Raw genomic sequence first — 25,671 nt, 5'->3', positions numbered from 1 at the left:
AACAGGTGACGCACAACAGGTGAAATAAGAACAGAAACTACAGGTTGTCTCACCACAGATCGTCAGGAACTGGGGTGAGATGTATGGTTGCGACGCGTCATATACCCGGACTTCTCAGCACAGACAACAGAAGCTTGCGTGGTGGAAATACGGAGTCAGCTGGACGTTGAAGAGTATTCTGTGCTGCTCAGCGAAGAGTCAGCTTTCTGTTTGTGGCACTGATGTCGGCGCCTACGTGCCCGCAAGAGGATGTATGGTCACAGGAGGCACCGACTCTCGAGACCTATAACTCTCAAACTCCTGGAATTATTATTAGTTATGCCAACACAGCTGATTCGGTATGTCGTTAACGTTAGCTGAATGTTTGCCAGTATGTGGCAAGAATGGAAAACACTGTTGTAACACATGTCATGACCGTGATACTAATTGATATACTCCAGCAGGAGAATGCAATACCCAACACTGGAATTATGAACTCAAATGGCTGCCCAGTCCGCGGATTAGTCACGCATGGGGAATTTCTGGGAAGTAATGAAAAAACTTATACTTCTCTCCAGCCTGGAGCCAGTAATCTTCCTGAAGTCACAGGATGTGATTCGGGAATGGCAAGAGATTTTGAGAGACGACGTTGCGAGGCTGTTCAATTCAATGGCACCACGAATACAAGATTGTATTCGTGTTTGTGTGTGTCGTACCTCCTACGGATATGAAATAAAATGAGTGGAATGAAATATTAATCATTAAATACCCGATAGCTACTGCTTGTCATATACCTTCACTAGGAGGAGTAGATAAAATGTTAAATAATGCACGTGTTCTATTTAGTTGGGTTTATTTTTATAGCGGAAACCTGACAAGTAATACCTCAAACACAATAGTGTCAACCTGTGCAAACGCAAATCTGACGAATCTGAGATGAGGGTCGGAGGGAAAACTGAGAATAATTCCTCAGGTACTTAGTTACTGTCGTGGAACTGGTCAGCACAGAGTAGAACTGCTGAATGTGGTATGTGGGCCGGCCGGAGTGGCCGAGCGGTCCTAGGCGCTACAGTATGGAACCGCGCGACCGCTGCGGTCGTAGGTTCGAATCCTGCCTCGGGTATGGATGTGTGTGATGTCCTTAGGTTAGTTAGCTTAAAGTAGTTCTAAGTTCTAGAGGACTGATGAGCTCAGAAGTTAAGTCCCATAATGCTCAGAGCCTTGAGAACCAATGTAGTATGTGGAACTATTGAAAGTAATACGCCACACCAGCCGTAGATTTCGGACGCAAACTATTTATGGCTATACAAGTCAAATCTTCAGAGTGAGACTCTAAGATTATAAAATTGTGTATTATCTCGAAATTCCCTACGTCTCATGCAGTAGTAGCTTGGTATCACTACAATATAGGTGTCGGTAACTGAAGTACGGTAACTGGAAATTATTTAATCTAACTTAAACTAACTTACTAGCTTACGCTGAGGACAAAAAACACACACACCCGTGCTCGAGGGGGGAAACGAACCTCCGACGGTGGGAGCCGCGCGAACAGTGACAAGACGCCCTACACTGCACGGCTACCCCGCACGGCGTGATGTATGGTGACTTCAACCACAGGCAGCGCCAGTAACCCTCTCTTGCAGCTAACTGTTGGATGGCCGGAAAATTTGCTAAGGCCTCAAACGCATCTGATCAGCTGATGGCTGAGGTTGAAGAAGATGGTAGAGCGGTAGCAGCAGATTTCGCTGAAACGGGTGATGACAAGAGAGACGAGACCAATGAATCAAGCGATCTCTGTGCGAAAGCGTCCGACAGTGAAACTTTGCCTTGCTCCTTTTTTTCTTATATGCTTAATTCGACTGGCTGGGCTCTGAATCGTTGAAGATCTAACTGATCAAAATGCTCTTTTGACCACTCGATTCCCCTTCTCTGGCCTACCTTCTCCTTGGTTAACCAATGATTTTCGTTCTACGATGTTCCCTGAAGAAAATCATTTCTCACTATTTCTGTCTCTCTTCTAGACCAATGAGACAGCTTTCTATCATTACTGCCGTGCTCCTCTGTCTCTCTGGGAGAAGTTTAAATGAACAAATATCTGCAGTTCTTATGTCCCTAAGTACGCTCCTTGTAAGTGCTACACTTTGATTGGCATCTCGCAGTTTTCACTTGCATAGCTTGTGATTATCTTTCCACCTCCAAGATACCAAACTCCAGCGTGTACATCCCAAAAGTCAGCTGTCTGCATTCGACTCTCAATAGGGCTTTCACTAAAAATTCTTCCCTCTCCATCTCACAAAAACACTTCAACAAGTTTTTACTACATGATGTAATAACAGCTATCCATCTACACAGTGGAGCCCTGTAGTGTCACGAAGGTGTGTGCAGGGCCCGGTCATGGCAATGACCACTTTGTCTCACTAACCTTTCAAGGGGAGCTCACCAGGCTTCCTGAGTGTTCCAGTTTTGGCTAAGCTGTGTCGTCCAGGACCCCTCCAACATCATTCGCTTATTTACAACTAGCGTGCAGTTTTGTATTACATTACTACGGAAACTGACAATCACTTGTTCATTTAAAGTCATTTCATTTCTCTGGTTGCAATTAACCACTCAGATCAAGAGAGGGTCTCTAATATGAAATTGTACGAATTTAGATATGTTGAGTGGCAGCTCCGGGAAACCGCCCCGTAACCCCCCCCCCCCCACACACACACACACGTTCACCCCATCAACGAAAATATATAAGGTGACAAGGTTGGGTGGTTTGCATGCCTCAACAATACAGACAGCCATACCAAAGGTGCAACCATAATGGAAATGTATATGTGGAAAGGTCAAACTAACCCCTCGTTCCTGAAGATGGGCAGCTGCCTTTTCAGTTGTTTCAGGGGCAACAGGCTTGATGATTGAGTGGATCTGACCATGTAACATTAGCTAACATGGCCCTGTTGTACTCATACTGCGCACAGCCGAAAACAAGTGATACTATAGCCATATTTTTCCAGCGAGGATCATATCTACTGTGTGGCTTAATGATGATACGGATTTCGTGAAGGCAGATCCTAAGGAGGGTGTCATGATCAAGAAAAACAGAACCGGCGCTCCATAGGACAGAGCGTAGAATGTTAGATTCGATAATTGGGTAGGTCGGTTAGACAATTTGAAAAGGGAAATAGAGAGGCTGAAGTGGGATGTAGTAGGAAAAATGCGGTAGTAGGAAGAAAATTGCAATGCAGATGAGGTACTACGAACAGCCCAGTGAAAGCATTATCGTAGCGAAGATGAGCGTGAAGCCAACATCCATAACTGTAGTAGAACTTTAAATGCCAGATAGCTCCGCAGATAGTGAAGATATTGAAGGAATATTATGAGATAATGGTAATCAGGAAGTTAAGACACTCTTTGGTGTGACGTCATAAGCGCGAGACTGCGTGTGAGATCGCTCTCTTAGTTTTCATATATTTTTAGGTTTCAGATACATATTTCAACGGTTTTTGTGATAACGTTTACTATATAAGTGACTTATTAGTGGTTTCTTCATTCACCTCCGCCTTTCTTGTGTTGTGACCTGATTTTTGTGAGTGTTTCGTATCGAGCAAATTAACCTCTTACCTGTGTTTACATTCCGCGCTGACCAGTTGCAGCTGTAGCGGCGCATCGAAAGCTAAGTACTAATTAATTGTTTGTGTATAATGGTTTATTTAGGAACTTTAGTAGTCTTCAACCAGTGTTCTTGGTGTTTTCTGGTGAAATAAATTTAGAAGAAATTTTTGGGAACTGTTTTCAGTTTCGTTACTGTGTCATTAGACGTTTGATTTTCTTTCTGTGTTAGTCTTTTGTTATATTCTCATTTGCTGTTGATTAATATTGTTAATAATAGTAGTTACTTTCCTTGTAGAGTAAGTTTTTGATTATTGTAGTCAGTTTTTTAACATCTTCTTATTGTACTAGCGGAACTTGGGTAAAGTAGTTTTCCTGTTTCAATAATTGTAAAATTTTACCATGAGTGAGAAGTGTGGGCTTTGCCGTAGGTTCTAGAGTAGTGGATTGCGGTGTGAGACTTAATCGAAGTATTTTCACCGGGGGGAATGCAGTGGGGAAGCCAGTGGGCATTCTGGTGAGATCCTCTCCTGGAACTGCAGGTTATGTAGCAAGCGTAAGTTGATAGAGGAGCAGGAGCGTAAGATCTTTGCCCTTCAGGTGCAGTTGAAAAACGCACAGGAGGAGCTAGATAGGATGAGGAGGGAGAAAGGGGTTGGGGAATGGGAGCTGGCTGTTGGCAAGAGATCTGCTAGGAGAAGGAGATTTTCAGATAGTTTTACTATTGGTGTTTGCAATACGTAGATATGCCCAACTGTCAGAGTTTAGTGGAGAGGCATCTCTGTAGCTGTAGATGTAGGAAGTATGCAGCAGACCTCAGCAGTTACGGTGGCTAGGACAGTTGCAAAGTCTAAGAGAAGGAAGAGGGTTCTGCTGTTAGGTAGTTCTCATGGTAGAGGTGTAGGCCAGCAGTTGCAGGAAGTGTTGGGAAGTGAGTACCAGGTCACCAGCATTGTGAAAATGCAGGATTGGCTCAGGTGACTGTTAACATTCGGGGGTTATGTAGGGATTTTACTAAAGAGGATCAGGTAGTGATTGTGGATGGGGCTGGAAATAGTATTGGTAGGGATGGGGAGTATGACATACTTGGTGACCTGGAAAAGATAGCCACTCAGACTGGCAACACGAATGTGCATTTCGTGGAACTGTTTCAGCGTCACGATCGGCCTCATCTTAATACAGCCGTCAAGCGTAATAACATGAGACTTGGGGGTGCGTTGATGACGGAAGGCATGAGTCACATTTCAGTGGTGTCGGTGGAGTCTATCAGCAGGACGGGTTTCACTAGACATGGCCTGCACCTCAACAGGTATGGAATGGGGAGGTTGGCAAAGCTTATAGGTGACAGCATAGGTGGGGGTGGTGGGATCACTCATGGGAAAATTCCTGTACTAGTGGGTGTTAGAGCTGCACCTTTTTTAGATTGAAGTCAGCTGATAGGTATTCCTGCTTAAGGGTAGTCTCTCTAACAAAGAAACCACTTTCGATAAAGCTTAGGTATCCGAGTAATGAGGGAATTACTATATTTCATCAAAATATACAAGGTATTAGAGATGAATTTAGTGAACTGCTTATAGAAGTTGACTCTGAAATTATTGGTATATCTGAACACTTCTTAAATAAGGAGATAATTCAGAGGCTTCCTTTACCAGGATACAGGTTGGCTGGCAGCTTTTCTAGGAGATCTTTGCGGTGTCGGGGAGTAGCCATGTATGTGAAAAACGGCATCCCATTTGAGTCAATTGATGTTTCAAAGTACCGCACTGAAAAGCTGTTTGAATGTTGTGCAGGTGTGGTTAAATTTAGTGGAGTTAAACTTCTAACTGTTGTTATTTGTAGATCCCCAGACTCCGATTTCACAACATTTTTGATAAAGCTAGAGGAGGTTCTTGGTTCACTTTATAGGAAATACAAAAAGTTAATTATATGTTGTGACTTTAATATTAATTGTATAAGTGATTGTGCAAGGAAAAGGATGCTGGTAGACCTCCTTAATTCAAATAATCTCATGCAAACCGTATTCTTTCCAACTAGAGTGCAAGGGAACAGTAGAACAACCATAGAGAACATTTTTGTTCATTCCTCATTACTAGAAGGGCATTGTGTTAGCAAAAAAGTGAATGGCCTTTCAGATCATGATGCACAAGATTTAACCCTAAAAGATTTTTGTGCTGCAACAAATGTTAAATATAGTTATCAACTTTTTAGGAAAGCTGATCCAGTTGCTGTAGAGACCTTTGTAAACCTTAAAAGGGAACAAGAGTGTCAAGATGTTTGTAGTGCTGATACAGTAGACGAAAAAATAATGCTTTCCTCCAGACTTTTCTCGTGCTCTTTGAAAGTTGCTTTCCGTTAGAACGTTCAGAACAAGGTACTAGCACAAACAGGCAGCCTGGGTGGCTGACGAGAGGGATAAGAATATCCTGTAGAACAAAGTGGCAATTATATCAAAACGTTGGAAACAGTCAAAGTCTAAATGCAGAAGCCCATTACAAACAGTCTTGTAAGGTGCTTAAAAAAGTTATTAGGAAGGCAAAAAGTATGTGGTATGCAGATAGAATAGCTAAGTCTCAGGATAAAATTAACACCATATGGTCAATCGAAAAGGAAGTGGCTGGTCTGCAGAAACAGGTCGAGGATGTAGAATCAGTGCGTAGTGGGAATGTCAGTGCTACTGATAAGTCGCATATATGTACAGTGTTCAATAATCACTTCCTGAATATAGCAAGTGAACTAAATGGAAACCTAGTCCCAACAGGGAATCATGTAGCGCTCGTAGAAAAAAGTGTTCCGAGACTGTTACCTGAAATGCTCCTCCATGATAATTAAATCATTAAAGATCAAGAACTCTCATGGATAGGACGGGGTATCTCGCAGAATACTGAAGTATTGTTTTATGTATGTTAGCCCAGTACTTAGCCATATCTGTAACTTTTCCTGTAGGAGTGGTCGGTTTCCTGACCGATTAAAGTATTCGGTAGTGAAGCCACTTTGTAAAAAGGGAGACAGGGATAATGTTGACAATTATAGACCTATTTCTATGGCATTGGTGTTTGCTAAAGTTATCGAGAAGGTTGTATATACAAGGTTACTGGAGCATTCAAATTCACATAATTTGCTGCCAAATGTACAGTTTGGTTTCAGAAACGGTTTAACAACTAAAAATGCTATATTCTCTTTTCTCTGCGAGGTTTTGGACGGATTAAATAAAAGGTTTCGAAAGCTAGGTTTTTTCTTTGATTTAACGAAGGCTTTTGACTGTGTGGACCACAAGATATTACTGCAGAAGTTGGACCATTATGGAGTAAGGGGAGTAGCTTACAGTTGGTTCGCCTCTTACTTTAAGAACAGAAAGCAGAAGGTAATTCTCCGCAATACTGAGAGTGGTAGTGATGTTCAGTCCCAGTGGGGCACTGTTAAGTAGGACGTTCCCCAAGGGTCGGCGCTGGGGCCACTGCTGCTTCTTATTTATATAACTTATGCCTTCTAGTATTACAGGTGATTCAAAAATATTTCTGTTTGCTGGTGACACCAGCTTGGTAGTGAAGGATCTTGTGTGTAATATAGAAACATTATCAAATAATGTAGTTCATGACATAAGTTCGTGGCTTGTGGGAAATAATTTGATGCTAAATCACAGTAAGACTTAGTTTTTACAGTTTCTAACTCACAATTCAACAAGAACTGATATTTTGATCAGACAGAATGGGCATATTATAAGCGAGACGGAACAGTTGAAGTTCCTAGGCGTTCGGATAGATAGCAAGCTGTTGTGGAAAGCCCATGTTCGGGATGTTGTTCAGAAACTAAATGCTGCTTTATTTACCATTAAAAAAGTATCTGAAATAAGTGAAGTTCACACGAAAAGTAGTCTACTTCGCATATTTTCATACGCTTATGTCATATGGTATTATTTTTTGGGGTAATTCTTCTGAATCAGAAGGCTCAAAAACGGGCTGTTCGAGCTATATGTGGTGTAAGTTCGAGAACCTCTTGTCGACCCCTATTCAATAGTCTGGGAATTCTGACATTGCCCTCACAGTATATATTTTCTTTAATGTCGTTTGTTGTTAGCAATATACGCTTATTCCGAAGAGTTAGCAGCTTTCAGTCACTTAATACTAGGCAGAAATCACATCTGCATGTGGAATGCACTTCCTTGACTCTTGTGCCGAAAGGAGTGCACTATTTGGCTGCATCCATTTTCAATAAGCTACCACAAGAACTGAAAAATCTTAGCAGTAGCCCAAACGCTTTTAAGTCCAAACTGAAGAGTTTACTCATGGCTCACTCCTTCTATTCTGTCGAGGAGCTCCTGGAAGAGCTGAAAAATTAAGCAAATTCCAGTGTTACGTTGTTGATTTTCTATATTTAAACTTACGAATTGTCGCCTGAATACGTTTCTTGTATTTCATTTTATCTGTTCCTACTATCGTGTTATAATTTCATGTATTGACTCGTTCCATTACCATGGAGACTTCTCCTTAATTTGGTCCCACGGAACAATAAATAAATAAATAAAATAAATAATAAATAGGAAAATTTAATTGTGATGACTGCATTAGGAACAGAACCAAAAGTAATAATTTAAGCATAATGTGAACTGGAGAAACGGGATGAAAGAGGAAGGCGCTTGGAAAGATTTCTGGCAGTTGTTGAAGAATCGTGAAAGAAGACTGCATACGCAGAAGAGACCTGTGGGCACAGGAACATTACAGATTGATTATATAACGGAACATATAGATTTTGAGCTCAGGTTTTAAACTGAGAGAAATTTACAGGGGCAGAAGTGAATTATATCCACAATTTATTGTTTATGAATTTCTGATTAAAACCAAAAAACTGGAAACAAGTAGGGCATTAAGGAGACGTGACCTCGACAAATTGAAGGAATAGGATGTTTTAAAGAGATTCAGGTGCTAAAGGAAACGCTGGCTTAAAGCAGCGGAAGAAATTTAATGGAAGAGGAATGGGTAGCTTTGAGACATAAAATTGTGAAGGCAGCACAGGATCACATAAGTAAACAGACAAACCCTAATAGAAATACCTGGACAGCGCAGAATATGCTAAATTTAAATGACAAAAGGAGAAAATCTGCAGTTAGTTGATCGTACAATGTACAGATACTATAAATGAAGGAGGTGAAATGAAACACAGATGTCTAAAAAAGAGATTGACAGAAAGTGCAAACTGGCGAAGCAAGAGTGGGTAGAGGTCGGTTTCAACGCTCTAGGAGAAAGATAGATACCGCCTACAGGAAAATTTAAGAAACATCTGGAGATATAAGAAGCAGTTGCATAAATATCAAGAGATCAGGAGGCAAGTGAGAACCAAGCAAAGAATGGAAGACAAAGGCGGAAGGACGATACTGATACCTTTATAAGGGAGATAAACATGAGAACAATGTTATAGAAACAGAAGAGATAGTAGGTGAAAATGATATAGGACACATGATACTGCGAGAAGAATTTCACAGAACACTGAAATATTTAAGTGTAAACAACATCCTTGATATGGATAACTTTTCCTCAGAATTAATGAGAGTCTTGGGAGAACCATCTGTGATATAATTATTCCAACTGGTGAGCACGATGTATGAAACAGGCGAAATGCCCTCAGACTTCAAGAAGAACGTAATAATCCAAATTGCTAAGAAAGCACGTGCGAACTGCGAATACCACCGAACTACCAGTTTAATAAATCATTATTAGGGATGTCGATACGAATTATTTGCAGAAAAATGGAAAAAATGGTAGTAATCGACTTTAGGTTACATCTGGTTGATTTCCGTGACGCAATACTGGCCCTAAAACTAATCCTAGAAGATAGGTTGAAGAAGGGCAAACCTGTAATTGTGGCAGTTAGGAGAATGCTATCGACTATGTTGCCTGGAGTGCAATCTTTGAAATTTTGACGGTATTAGGAATAAAATACAGGGAGCAAGGGTTATTTACAACTCCTACAGAAATCAGATGGTTTTTACAAGACTCGAAGGACACGAAAAGATAGCTGTAGATGAGAAGGACGTTGTATTCTCTCCCAGATGTTATTAAGTCTGTATATTCAGCAAGCAGTGAAGGAAACAAAGTACACGTTTGTCGTCAGAGTTAGGTCCAGGAAGGAAGACGATTTGGAAGAGCAGTTGAACGCAGGGGATAGTGCCTTGAAAAGAGGTTATTGAGTCAACGTAAACAGAAGTAAAACACTGCTAATGGCATGTAGTCGAATTAAGTCTGGCGATACTGGGGACTAGCATGACTAGGAAATGAGACACTAAAAGCAGTAGTTGAAATTTGATATTTTTAGCGAAATAACTCATAATAGCTGAAGTGGAGTCTGTGCAAAATGCAGACTGACAATAGCACGGAAAGTGTTTCTGAAATGAGGAACTTTTTGACATCTGATATCAATTGAAGAATAAAGAAGTATTTTCCCAAGGATTCTGGCAGCTGCGTAGCCTTATATGGAAGTGAAACGTAGATAATAATCAGTTCAGACAAGAGAGAATGCAAACTTCTGATATGTCGTGTTATAGAAGAATCCTGAAGATTAAATAGGTCATCGAATAACAAATGAGGAGCTCCTGAATCAAAGTTGTGCCCTGAATTGACTAAAAAGAATGATCAATTCGTAGGACACGTTGTGAAACTAGATAACAGTCAGTTTGGTACTGGAAGTTAGTGTGTGTGTGTGTGTGTGTGTGTGTGTGCGTGAGGTGCGTGAGTGTGTGTGTGTGTGTGTGTGTGTGTGTGTGTGTGTGAGTGTGTGTGTGTGTGTGTCTGTGTATGCGCGCGTTTTGTGTGAAGGGGGAGGAACGGGGCACAAACATGAAAGAGGGAGAAGACGGGTCTAATACAACAGGCAGGTTCAAATGAGTGTATGTTGCAGTAGTCATGCAGAGATGAAGAGGCTTGCACAGGACAGAGACTAACATAGAGAGCTGCATCAAACCAATCTACTGGCTGTCCAGGTTATATTAGTAATAGAAAGCTAAATAACATTGTTAATAAGCATTACTCCTTCACTAATAGTTACTCTATAGAAAACGTAAGTGACTTGATAAATCTAACCAGAAATATTAAAATAGCACGAGTAACTTAAGTTTCATCCATAGATGTTGTTAACTTCTGGTCAAATGTATGTTATTAAATTTGGGTACTGAGAACCATAAGGCTCTACAGCATACCGTCATCGTTCTCGAGATGTTAGCATCTTTGCATGGTCCTGACATCCGTTGATCTTACAGTGAACCTGTTTTATCGATATATTTAGACACACGTTGTTTAAATGGACATTCACGAAAAGCTACCTCCCAGATTTCTCTGAGTATCATTTCCATATGGACATAAAGTACAAAGAGTAATTTTTTTGCTCTGTTGTGACCAATTGTTACCTATGATTCCCAACAGGATTTAGTGCCTACATCCAGTAATCGGAGGTATATGGTCAATTGTATCTGAACCTCAAGCTACTGAATGTGATTAATGAAAATGATGACAACGATCACGAAGTGTTGGAAAAGGTAATTTTAGTATCTGTTCCTTATATTGTAATTCTAAAATCATATTAATTACAAACTTCGCAATTCTCAAAAGACGCTGTTATTGCTAACCAATTTATGAAACTTTTGTCATTTAACATTAATAATAAATATAATCCTAAATAACAATTAAGCTTCCGTAACATAAAGTGAGTACATTATTAATTAATAAGATGTAGAGGATGCTGAAGTCTGATTAAAGCAATTCAGATGTATGAAACTGGTGGTTTCCCTAGACGTTTGTTTTTTCACAGACATTTATTTTTCTCAAGACTTTGTGTCTCTGGTTTGGGTCCTAATGTTTCTCAGTGCCTCAATTAATCTGTTAATATATAATTGTAGAACCTATACAGCTACTGAAACTTGTACTCCCCTATTATTATCTCTCTTTCTATGACAACATTTATCAAAGAGACAAAGGTCTAGCTATGGATTTTCGCCTAGCAGGGAAACAGGCCAACATATCATTAGATTATTTAAAAAATATATCCCTTAAAGAAAAATCGCAACATGCCAAAAACACAATAAACCACACCAGATGTGTGTGTGTGTGTGTGTGTGTGTGTAGCAATCTTTACAATGATACCGAAGAAAACTATGGAATTAATTTTTAAATACGAGAGTATTGTATGCTTATGGTAAACATAATTCAATATATTTCGAAAAGGAACAACAACTGATGCTATCAAAAACCAATGTTCTTGCCACCTGGAGACACGTAAACACGCTTTTTTCAATGTGATAGTTGAGCAGTTAATTAAGCTCTCTCTCCCTCAGATGAAAATAGATTAAATGAGTTAGATACACTACGATGTTAACCCCTGTACCTAACATCAGCCTCAGAGGTTCGTCCACGACATTTCATACGTTCTCTGTTAGTAACTACACGTTTTGTTTTAATTAAGTTTCATGACTTCTTCTAATTTGTCAAGTTAGCCACAATTTTACAAAAAAATTATAAAAATTTACCTATCGCCTTGTGTTAAAGTGTTGCTGCACGTGTCAGCCCGTGCGATTAGAAAGTTTTCAACCATCTGATGTCTGTCTGCGCACCGTCTGTTACGTCAATTGACATTGTTGACTTGCGCTGTTATTCTTTCAGTGTTCAACATTCATCCTTCTGGTAAGTAAATGTTTATTTTCGTGCATAATTTCAAAACAGTTGTCTGTTCTAAAAAATAAAAATGTTGCGGAGTAGAGAACAATGAGATCAGGAGGTAAGGATATGTTGCAGCCGTCTTTTGACTCTGAAAACTCACCATGTGAATGTGAACCTTCCGGTGGTGACGATAATGAGGCAGATGTCGCTGAAAACTCAGAACTACGCGAGGATGACGATCACGAAGAATGCCTTTACGAATGTGGAAAAGAACAATTTAGTGCAAATTGTATTGAGTGTTTTCTCGTAATGGGAATGAAATACGCGTTACAGGTCTTCCAGCAAGGATGTATTGAAAGAAGACCAGAGACCTGCGGGTTACTCGATTAGGAACTGCTTTAATGAAGAATCTTGTTTTATGTTGTTCTTTCGTGTATCCCCCACTGACAAAATGTCTATGTGAATCAAAACGGACAATCGAATCGTTTACGTGGACTGGGTGTATATAGATATGCATTAATCGACAAATATTCTTGGTGTTCTGATCCTGACTGAAGTTTGCAATTCTAGAAATGAAGATAGCAGTCAGCTTTGGAGTGCTGAGTATGGTCGAGCAATGTTCAATGAAATTGTCTCGCCATCTCTTTCATGCTATTCTCATGGTGTTGCGCTTTGATAATGAAGCAGCGAAATGTGAATATAGGTCAAAGGACAAACTGGAACCAGTCAGGGAAGTTTTTGGGATGTGGGAAATTACAGTTAGCGATGCCTGCATTCCAGGATGGTGCATACCGTGGATGAACGTTTGGTCACCTTTCGAGGTCGCTGTCGTTTTCCATGATACATTCCATCGAAACCTGGTAGATATGCAATAAAATTCTGGGAAATCTGTGGCAGTGTAACAAGTGTAGTCATGGAAGGAGGAAGAAACCAGAGCCTTGCGACTTGGAGAGTATGTTATGTATTGCATGAAAGTCAACAAACAAAATGCCTATCAGTGCAATGGCTTCATACACTATCGTCCAAAAAACTAAAACGCAAAAAGAATTCTGAGCACCAAAAAGTTTTATGACTATGACTTTTCCTGATGGTATTTTCGTTCTGTAATTGCAACTACAAGAAAATGTGTGTTTACTTTCACCGGACGCGTTTCGCTTTATTGAGGTAAAGCATCATCGGTGGTAGTGATATCCCTTTGATTTCTCGCCTATATCGGGAAATGCCGCCTGCTGGCACAACTTTGCAGTTTTCCTTCGTTTGACACTGGTGCTTATTGTCTAATTTTTGGTTTGTGTGCACAACTATGCAATACTCAGAAGTATAAAAATAAACAAAAAACAGTGATGTGCGTAAAAGTGTACTGTGTAACACGTCAGTAATGACGAGTTCTGCAGAATAACAAAAAAATTTGATTAGAAGTACCACTGTCTAACTAAAAAAAAAGAAACTGCAAAGATGTGCTTGCAGACAGTATTTTCGATGTAGTTGAGAAACTAAACGAAAATCAACACCACTGATGATGCTTTACGTTAATAAAGCGAAACGCGTCTGCTGACAAAAACACGCATTTTCTTGTTAGCAATGACGGAACGAAAATGTCGCCAGGAATTGTAAAGCAGGTACGGACAACATGGAGAGAAATGCAGAATTTAAGTGCCATGCCGAATGTGCTTTGAGATCGAAAGGGCGTCCAACCCACCCATTTTATGTGCAGACATACAGGGTAGTCCATTGATCGTGACCGGGCCAAATATCTCACGAAATAAGCGTCAAACGAAAAAACTACAAAGAACGAAACTTGACTAGCTTGAAGGGGGAAACCAGATGGCGCTATGGTTGGCCTGCTAGTTGGCTTTGCCATAGGTAAAACGGATATCAACTGGTTTTTTTAAAAATAGGAACTCCAATTTTTTATTACATATTCGTGTAGTACGTAAAGAAATATGATTGTTTTAGTTGGACCACTTTTTTCGCTTTGTGATAGATGGCGCTGTAATAGTCACAATCATATGGCTTACAATTTTAGACGAACAGTTGGTAACAGGTAGGTTTTTTAAATTAAAATACAGAACGTAGGTACGTTTGAACATTTTATTTCGGTTGTTCCAATGTGATAAATGTACCATTGTGAACTTATCATTTCTGAGAACGCATGCTGTTACACTGTGATTACCTGTAAATACCACATTAATGCAATAAATGTTCAAAATTATATCCGTCAACCTCAATGCATTTGGTAATACGTGCAACGACATTTCTCTCAACAGCGGGTAATTTGCCTTCCGTAATGCTCGCACATGCATTGACAAATGCGCTGACGCATGTTGTTAGGCGTTGTCGGTGGATCTCGATGGCAAATATCCTTCAACTTTCCCCACAGAAAGAAATCTGAGGACGTCGGGTCCGGTGAACGTGCGGGCCATGGTATGGTGCTTCGACGACCAATCCACCTGTCATGAAATGTGCTATTCAATACCGCTTCAACCGCACGCGAGCTATGTGCCGGACATCCATCATGTTGGAAGTACATCGCCATTCTGTCATGCAGTGAAACATCTTGTAGTATCATCGGTAGAACAATACGTAAGAAGTCAGCATACATTGCACCATTTAGATTGCCATAGATAAAATGGGGGCCAGTTATCCTTCCTCCCATAATGCCGCACCATACATTCGCCGATGTTCCACTTGTCGCACCCATCGTGGATTTTCCGTTGTCCAGTAGTACATATTGTGCCGGTTTACGTTACCGCTGTTAGTGAATGACGCTTCGTCGCTAAATAGAACGCATGCAAAAAATCTGTCTCGTCCCGTAATTTCTCTTGTGTCCAGTGGCAGAACTGTAAACCACGTTCATAGTCCTCGCCATGCAATCCGGGTGCATAGAAATACGGTACAGTTGCAATCGATTTTGATGTAGCATTCTCATCACCGACGTTTTTGAGATTCCCGATCTCCCGCAATTTGTCTGCTACTGATGTGCGGATTAGCCGCGAAAGCAGCTAAAACACCTACTTGGGCATCATCGTTTGTTGCAGGTCGTGGCTGACTTTTCACATGTGGCCGAACACCTCCTGTTTCCTTAAATGACGTAACTATCCGGCGAACGGTCCGGACAGTTGGATGATGTCGCCAAGATACTGATCAGCATACAGGCACACGCCAGTTATGCATTTCGATCACAATAGTCATACGTCAACACGATATCGATCTTTTCCGCAATTGATAAATGGTCCATTTTAACACGCGTAATGTATCACGAAGCAAATACCGTCCCCACTGGCGGAATATTACGTGATACCACCTACTTATACGTTTGTGACTATTACAGCGCCATCTATCAGAAAGCGAAAAAAGTGGCCCAACTAAAACATTCATATTTCTTTACGTAGGCCTACTACACGAATATGTAATAAAAAGTGGAGGTTCCTATTTTTAAAAAAATGCAGTTGATATCCGTTTGACCTATGGCAGGGCCATCTACGTGGCCAACCATAGCGCCATCTGGTTTCCCCCTTCAAGCTAGACGAGTTTCGTTCTTTGTAGTTTTTTTCATTTGATGCTTATTTCGTGAGATATTTGGCACGGTCATTGTCAATGGACCACCATGTACACGAGTACGCAGCGGCCTACTGTCAGAGCCTTGACCGACTACGCAGCGGCGTTCAAAATGAACTATGTCAATTTTTGTTTAGCAGCGTCGTGCTTCTTCACGATAACTCTCGCTCACATTCTGTTGGGTCGACAAAGCATTTACTACTTTTAGTTGGTAAGTTTATGAACATCCCACGTACATGATTTTTTTGGGTAGAATGGTCTATGGAAATTTCAAAGAACTCAAAGGAGACGTTAGCGACTGGTTCACCAAACTGGTAGCAACTAAGTACGCAGGGGGCATAGGAAAGTTTGTGAAGTGCTACGACAAATATGTATATTAGAATGACGACTGCTTAGAAAATTACTTAAGGTGTCAAAACATGTTGAAAGTAAGTGCTATTTTCATTATCTTATGTATATTATAAGTGTGAATGTTTGTGTTTGTGTGTTTGTATCTTTGTTTTCCTCAAACGGATAGATGGATTAGGACGAGATTTGGAACGGAGATAGCTTACACCATTAATTAAATTCATAGGATACCTAATACACACCTTCTTATGAAAGGGGTGGAGGCAGAAAAGGAGTGTAGCGCACGAAGCACGAATACCCATATTTTATTCATCCAGTATTTGGTAATGAGAGCACTTAGTGATTTGCAATAAAATTTACACATAATTTTAAACCTTTACGAAACTCTTTATCTCTGACAACGCTCACCAAGTGATGAAAAGATAAATGTTCATCGCTTACTACATTCTCGATGTTCATGCAGTAAAACTACCGCCTGAGAAGTAAGGTTTTAATTTTTTAATTATTTCCTGCTTAATGTATTCGTGAGACATTTTGCATGCAGTACTGACATATACCTCTGAGAATACGAGCAATATTATATCCTTGTGCGAAACGTAATTCAAGAGATATGATGTCATAAACACTGAAACGCGTCAGAAGCTACCTCATCATGCACCTTTTAATTTATTACTTCTTTACTACTGACTCTGTTCACAAAACATTTCGCGGACAGTAGCCACATATGCCACTGGATGTACCTTCAAAATGATGTCATTGTACCACACATAGTTCAGGAGATACAACATCATAAAAATTGAGCTGCGTCAAAATGAAACTTCAGAACGAAATTCGATAGAGTCAAGTAAAATAGTAAATATGTACAAAAATATTCACAAATACACGCGAAATATGTTAAGCACATGTGAAATATGTTTGACACGTTCGCACGCGGGTGAAATCGCGGATAAATAACTCATCCTTAACTGCTGGAACGATTTCAACCAAATTTGGTGTACATTTTGGTCACGAACCGGACAGAAATATTGTGAGGGTAAGAACCACCAACCTCTTATTAGAAAGGGTTTGATAAGATGGAGACAGAAGGGGGAGGGGAGGATGTGGACAGAGAGAGGGTAGGGGAGGAGAGGGACAGAGAGAGGCGGAAGGAGGAAATGAACTAAATGAAGACAGGAATAAATACACACCCAGGCATTTTTTTAGTTAACTTTTTATTACTGGGTAATGTCGCGGAGCGGGTCTTGAATAAAAATGTCAGCAGAAACATACGTTCTTTAATTTTAGAACTCCCCTCTTATTAACACACCAACGGAAAAAAACACAGTATCCAGAAAAAGCTGTGAGACATAAACGAAGGTTTATATGCATCTGTCTACATCTGAAAGATGATGTGTACTCAAATTTCGCACCAGTCGCATAACAGCTCCACTGTGAGGATGCAAAACAGGTTTGCTTTAAATGTATGCTGTAAAGGGTCGTGAGCGTTAGTTACTTCGAGATTGGACACGGAGCGTTGACGTTAGTCAAGAACATTTTAAGGCGACATAAACTCCATTATTAACACCTCAGAGTTTAAATTAAATCATGTAATAGGGCTACGAGAGGCTGGAAGTTCTTTTTGCGATATTGCAGACATAGCAGTAATGTAGCCACTGTACGTCATTGTTAGCAGGGGTGGTCACGAGGATGTCCAGTGGCAAGAAGACTGGGTTCCGGACGGCAATGTGGCACTACCCAGAGGGAGAACCATCGTGTTCAGCGTGTGGCTCTGGCGCCTCATATTGCATCTACAGCAGGTGGCACCTCGAACTTTTGTAAATTGGTTACCTTGAGGACAGCTCCGGGCGAGACACCCCGTAGCGTGGCTTCCAATGACCGCAAACCACCACCATTTGCCTCTTCAGTGGCGTCACTCGAGAGCTCACTGCAGGACAGGACGGAGGTTAATTGTGTTTCTGATGAAACTTGGATTGTCTAGTTGTCCCTTGGTGGCAGTGATGGCCCTGTGCTGATTAGAAGGAGGTCAGTTGAGGGTCTCCAACCAACACGACTTCGCGCTAGACACACTGGACCTGCTATGAAAGCAGGCGTAATCTCGTGTTTATCCCACGCACCCTGATCGCAAATCTGACCGTCGCTCTGATGAGTGGACTTGATAAGCTACAATCCATGAACAGCGTTCCAGGGGGTGTTTTCCAGCAGGATAACGCTCGCCCACATACCGCTGTTACAACATACATGCTCAATAGTGTGACGACATGTTGCCTTGGGCTGCTCGATCAACAGATCTGTCTCCAATCCAGCACACATCGTAAGTAATCGGACGACATCTTCAGCCTCAGCTTCAATGAGCGTTAAACATCCCTGTACACTACTGGACATTAAAATTTCTACACCAAGAAGAATTGCAGGTGATAAACGGATATTCATTGGACACATATATTATAATAGATCTGACATGTGATTACATTTTTACGCAATTTCGGTGCATAGATCCTGAGAAATCAGTCCCCAGAACACCCACCTCTGGCCTTAATAACGGCCTTGATACGCCTGGGCATTGAGTCAGACTGAGCTTGGATGACGTGTACTGCCCATGCAACTTCAACACGATACCACAGTTCATCAAGAGTAGTGAGTGGCGTATTGTGACGAACCAGTTGCTCGGCCACCATTGACCAGACGTTTTCAATTGGTGAGAAATCTCGGGAATGTGCTGGCCATGGCAGCAGTCGAACATTTTCTGTATCCAGAAAGCCTAGGACAGGACTTGCAACATGCAGTCGTGCATTATCGTGCAGAAATGTAGGGTTTCGCAGGGATCAAATGAAGGGTAGAGCTACGGGTCGTAACACATCTGAAATGTAACGTCCACTGTTCAAAGTGCTGTCAATGCGAACAAGAGGTGACCGAGACTTGTAACCAATGGCACCCCATACCATCACGCCGGGTGATACGCCAGTATGGCAATGACGAATACACGATTCCAATGTGCGTTCTCCGCGATGTCGCCAAACAAGGATACGACCGTCATCATGCTGTAAACAGAACCTGGATTCATCCGAAAAAATGACGTTCTCCCATTCACGCACCCAGGTTCGTCGTTGAGTACACCATCGCAGGCGCTACTGTCTGTGATGCAGCGTCTAGAGTAACCGCAGCCATGGTCTCCGAGCTGATAGTCCATGCTGCTGCAAACGTTGTCGAAATGTTCGTGCAGATGGTTGTTAAACGTCCCCATCTGTTGACTCAGGGATCGAGAGGTGGCTGCACGATCCGTTACAGCCATGCGACTAAGATACCTGTCACCTCGACTGCTAGTGATACGAGGCCGTTGGGATCCAGCACGGCGTTCCGTATTACCCTCCAGAACCCACCGATTCCATATTCTGCTAACAGTCATCGGGTCTCGACCAACGCGAGCAGCAATGTCGCGATACGATATACCGCAATCGCGATAGGCTGCAATCCAACCTTTATCAAAGTCTGAAACGTGATGGTACGCATTTTTCCTCCTTACAAGAGGCATCACAGCAACGTTTCTCCAGGCAACGCTGGTCAACTGCTGTTTGTGTATGAGAAATCGGTTGGAAACTTTCCTCATGTCAGCAGGTTGTGGGTGTCGGCACCGGTGCCAACCTTGTGTGAATGCTCCGAAAAGCTAATCATTTGCATATCGCAGCATCTTCTTCCTGTCGGTTAAATTTCGCGTCTGTAGCACGTCTACTTCGTAGTGTAGCAATTTTAATGGCCAGTAGTGTATTATCGGCCACGTGCAAGAAGCATGGAACTGTTTCCCACAAACTGACATCCGGCACCTGTAGAACACAATGCAAGCACGTTTACATGGTTTCATTCGACATTCGGCAGTTACACCTGTTATTACCGTACCAGCATTTCACATTACAAATGGATTATATCGCGCTTACGTTAACCTGTGATCTTACAATGTTAATCACTTAAATAAATCACCTAGACAAAAGTATTTTCTACATGTCATTACTCTATATTATTATATTTTTCTTTCTTTTTTTGTGTGTAGCAATTTTTTCCCCGTCGGTGTATGCCTACAATAAACAGAAGGTAATATCCGCTTGTTAGGAACAAACCAGGACACACGTTTATGAAGGCAGATGTATATTCCAAACAGCAATGTGGTGGGCAAAGTTGCAGCACTGTTACCCTTCAGACGCGACACGCGGCGTGGTAATGAATAGCGACTGTGCAAGTGCGTTCAGCTGTTTACGGCTGCAGCAGCGAACCCAGCTGCGGTCTTTTTTTATCTCCCGGACAGCAGAGAGCGGGCGTCGACAGCAGCGGCTGCGACCGCAGGCGGCCACGGCCGAGCGCTCCCCAAACAGCCTCACCGCGCCGACACGTAGCAGCGTTGCCCGCAACGGGCCCCTAATTGGCTCTCCACCCACCACACCGGTGGCCTCTCGCCGGCTAAATCGTTCAATTAATTCCGCGCACCTGAAGAGTTCCCTTCGTCACGCACTGTCATTTTTCTTTGCAGCCATCGCTGTTACCAGGCCTTCGCAAAACTACTGGCATGGCTACTTGAGCTGAGAATGGAGGAGACGTTACAGCCAGGGGCTGTCCAGAGCGTGCTTTCATAGTTGTGAGAAATGTTATCGCTTTTGCTGCTGTTGGTGTGTAGTACACGTTCTGATACGCCGTTCAGCACGTTTTGTGGGGGTGCATACGTGCGCCGCTTGGGTTTTCCTAAAGTGCTATGTACGTCTGAATGCCTCCTGAGCCCCCGCACTCTTACTGCTGGAGTGAATAAAAAGGTTTCGACTAATTATCAAACAACATACGTGCGTCATTGCGTGCTATCACTTGCAAATACCCTCTTTCAAAGAAATGGTTCAAATGGCTCTGACCTGTATGGGACTTAAGTACTGAAGTCCTCAGTCCCCTAGAACGTAGAACCACTTAAACCTAACTAACCTAAGGACATCACACACATCCATGACCGAGGCAGGATTCGAACCTGGGACCGTAGTGGTGGCGCGGTTCCGGACAGTAGCGCCTAGAACCGCTCGGCCAATCCCGCCGGCAACCCTTTTTCGAGCTAATCTTCTATGAGGTATGACGATTGTTGTGACGACGTGATTCGCGATGCGCAGGGACATCCGCTAATGTCTAAAATTAAAGCAACGAATGAACATTTTGCAATATTGCGTTTATTTTGCCAAAAAACAATATAAGCAGGTAACAATAAAGTAGAAATATGTAAAGAATTCAGAACGTAAATAACTGCAACATGCATTACGGTAGACAAAAAAGTTCTTAATTTTTTTTCTAACTTAACGGACTTGCACACACATTCCGACAGCTGGCTAATGTGGTGTGGCAGCAATACGGGGCTGAGAACGACAGGGAATGCTATGGATGATGTCATGAATCTCATATTGAGGCAATAAAGCCCATTCTTCTTGCAGAGCTGCTCGCAAGTCGTGGAGAGTGGTTGGTGGAGGCTGACGTGATGCAGTCTGCCTCCCTATTACATCCCAGATACGCTCTATAGGACTGAAATCGGGAGGGCAAGCAGGCCGCACAATGAGTGCGATATATTCCGATTCTAAGAAAACATCAAACACCTGTACTTTATGAGGTCGAGCATTATCGCTCATCAGTATGAAGTCTGGTCTCGTAGCACCCCCCAAAAATACCACATGAGGTCCCAAGATCTCGTCACCATACCTGACAGCACTTAAACCTTGACGATTCACCCGTAGAAATTTATGAAGACGTGTTCAAGTTTTCATCATAATCCCTGACCACACCATTGGGAATTCTCCTCGATAACGGTCTCTTTCCACAATGTTTGGGTCCCGAAATCGTGTTCCACGTTCCCTCTAGAAGAGAATCCGTCGCAAATCATTCTCCAGACCAAATCGGGACTTATCTGTGAAAAGAACATTGGTCCGATATTTGACCGTTGAGCTGGTATGTTAACGACTCCACTCTAGACGTTCCCTTCTGTGAAGACGAGTGAGAGGAACACATAGAACAAGTCTTCGAGAACAGAGGCCACTCTGCCGAAGACTTCTGTACACTTCGCCACATCACTCACGAAAATGGATCAAATCGCACTGAGCACTATGGGCCTTAACATCTGAGGTCATGTCCCCTAGAACTTTGAACTACTTAAACCTAACTAAACTAAGGACACCAACACATCCATGCCTGAGGCAGGATTCGAACCTCCGACCGTAGCGGTCGAGCGGCTCCAGACTGAAGCGCCTAGAACCACACGGTCACAACGTCCGGCCCACATCACTCAAGGACAATTCGTATAAGTAAGGTTCTTTTCATTTCTTCCCGACAGGAACAGCAGGAAGAGCACTTTTATGCTTACACTACCCAACATGCTGAGCAAGGAAAACTCGACAATGGAGGGACAGAGACAGCGACTTCTGCACATCGTTTGCCTCGGTACAGTACGTCCAGTGGATTGTGCGAGGCCGAATGCCAGTCGCAGTGCAGTACTAGGGCAATATAGTCGTGTCCTTACAGCCAAGTAACGGTCCTCTCTTTCTGATGTCACACGTGGTCACGCCAGCCCTGGCCTTCGTGATAAATTTTGGTCTCTATAAACTGTCTTCACAAACAAGAAGCAACAAAACGATTCACATTAAACCATTGGGTAACATCAGTTTGCGCGACTGTCCTACGTCTATTCTGCCTATGGCCCTCCACCGCAGATAGTCTGGTAGGAGCCTCTTCTGTTCCATACTGCACCGTCTGTGACTGTGTACACAGCGGTTGTGGATGAGGGACTACAGTTCCCGGCAAACACTACACAGTTTGATTGGTGGCTTGACGTCATCGTTGGCGTCGTTGTTCATTAACAGGAATGCAGTTTTCAAAACAAAACAAAACGTACGGACATCTGTCGACAGTTTGTATGATTAAATCGTGAATAATAGGACGGGAAATAGCAGCTTGTTGCTTAAATTTTGGACAACAGAGTAAACAGATGCGCCGCGCGCGGCCGGACTTCGGCTATAAAACCCAATAACCAGAGAACAAAATGAGATATCCTTCAGTTCCCAATTTTTTCTTTCGATACCTCATCTGAATTTCATTAACTGCAATGTATGAGCTAAAATCAACTATACGCAAACATTATACATGCGACTTTACCTCTGCAAAACCTTTAAAATTTCACACCGTGTATCACTAAATTTTATGCAGCGTGGTAACTACGGCTTATAACGAAAAGTAATTCAGTACTTTATTAAGAAAAGATGAAAGCTTACGTCTGAAACCACCTATGAATATCTGCTACGTTCTGATATTCCGCGAAAAGGAACTCAATGACAGTTCTCTGCTTGGACTGCACCTTCGTTACAGACGCCATTTTGCAGGCTACGAATAGCGCAGAGACATATCGCAACTTCAAGTAACTGTAGGGGCGGAAGCAGGAATATTCCACCATGTCCCACCACAAATTCGGCATTTTTTAACCAATATTTGTCGAAAAGAATGAGTTGCATTACTTGTAGTACACTCTTTGCAGATTTCAATGGACAGACTACAGCTTGATAATCATACCGAGGATTATTGATCTGCTTCACTGTAACCGCATCAGGCAGCAACAGACAGTACTGGGAGCTGTTCCAATAATCCAACAGAGTTAGTCGACTGGAGTTGTTTTCATACATACCAATAAATTTCGGACAGCGTCATTGACTGCAGTGCCAATCCGCCTGCTGTGAGTAGAAGCACTCCAACAGTTGAGACATGCTTTGTAATTGATACAAAGGAAGGGAAAACGTTTCAAGGACATGAAAACTACGTCCTCAGGAGGAGCTTGCTTAAGGTATTGTTCATTGTTCATTGCACTGACCTCCAGACTGGTGTTACGACACTGTTTCTCGAAGAACAGCATATGGTCGAAAGTAAAAACGGATATATAGGCGATGGGCAATACCGAAGTCATTTGCGTTGTGTATGTAAAGTGTCCTTATGCAGTATTATTGTGCTACCTGTGGCGACGCGGTTCCTTTTTTCCCGAACCTACCTGTGAACTCGTTGCAGCAGATCGCCAGCTGGAAAGCCGAGCAGAAACCTGCCGAACTGCAACTCGCACCAGGCTGCATACAACGTAGCTATTCTAAGATTCGCGAAAAGGTCTTAATTTTGATTGAAAGGTGAAAATCCTGGCAAAACTTCGGTATATTCTGAAGTCGAGAATTACTCGTTTACTGCCAAGCACATGCTAATCCTATCACAGTCAAGTTTAAGATAACGTAGTTCCCGAAATTTGAACAGCTACTGAACACGGATTCTTCTTAAATGAAAATGCTTGCCATGTGTCTAATGCACTCAAGTTTTGGTCACCGATCTGCTCAACAGGCCTCGTGGAATTACTGTCTTTTCTCATACACAAAATTACTTAAAAAATCAGCACTTAAAAAAACACACTGGCATAAATATCCCTTCACTTGAAAGCATTTTTGAGACATGCAGCACAACCAAAACCGGAAAACTATAACTTCGTTCGGAGCTCATACTGCACACGACCGTACCATTGAAAGGCTGGGCTCTGACGACCTAGACTGCAGTAAGCATTCTCTATCTCCAATAGAAAAGACGCGCGAAGAATACACCGTTCTGACTGATCAGTTTTCTTTAAGGCCAATAGGAAAATATTATTCTTCCGCGTTACTCCGCGCTTTTTATGACCAAACAGTCAACAAACAACACACTTTAGAATTTTACTTTTTCCCGAAATAAATATTTAACATCTTGATATTTTATTTATATTTACGTTATTAACTTTTTCATTTGTACTCGAATTAACTTTTCTTTTACTGTAAACTTACTTAACATATTATGATACAAAGTTCCCCGTCGTCTTCATTCACACTGTCTTAAAAATTTCTCACACTGGTTCGTACAGCGTTTGTCAGTACAACAATGATCTACATATTTATCTTAGACCACATTCACGCATCGTTCACACTACTAAAAATATACACAAAACTGTGCAAACGTAATAAACAAAAAATCCTTCAAGAAATAAACAGAACAATTCACGAAAACATCCTCTTGACCTGTTTCTTGAATGTCTCTGTCCGGTACTGTACTCTGGAGGATGAAAATTAGAACTACGTACTCGACTGAACCCGTTTCACACCATCTGTCACAGTGCACGCATGAGTCATTCTCCCGATACACAGACTCTAAACAGGAGCAATTTAAAGGCGCCGTGTCTCATACCCCCGGTGTGTCACACAATAACAGTTAACGACAGTTCAACAGAGGTTAAGGATACGTGTTACAGAAAATTAATTTTATTTTTCTCTTAGAATTAGACCATCTGTTACTGTAAGTCATAGCATACACTTTTGTTGTACATGCCAACAAATTAACTGTTTTGTTATTTGCTACTTCTCGTTTATACGTTCAAGATGTCTTTTTTGCTTCTATTCAAAACTTTATCTTTCACTTGATTACGGACATGGGTAAAACAACAAGTACTAACTGATTACTGTGTCCATTATGAATAATCAAATACCACATGAAAAGTTGC

Source organism: Schistocerca nitens, chromosome 5 (genome assembly GCF_023898315.1).
Source record: "Schistocerca nitens isolate TAMUIC-IGC-003100 chromosome 5, iqSchNite1.1, whole genome shotgun sequence".
Classification (NCBI taxonomy): Eukaryota; Metazoa; Arthropoda; class Insecta; order Orthoptera; family Acrididae; genus Schistocerca; species Schistocerca nitens.
Note: the sequence above shows the minus strand (reverse complement) of the source record.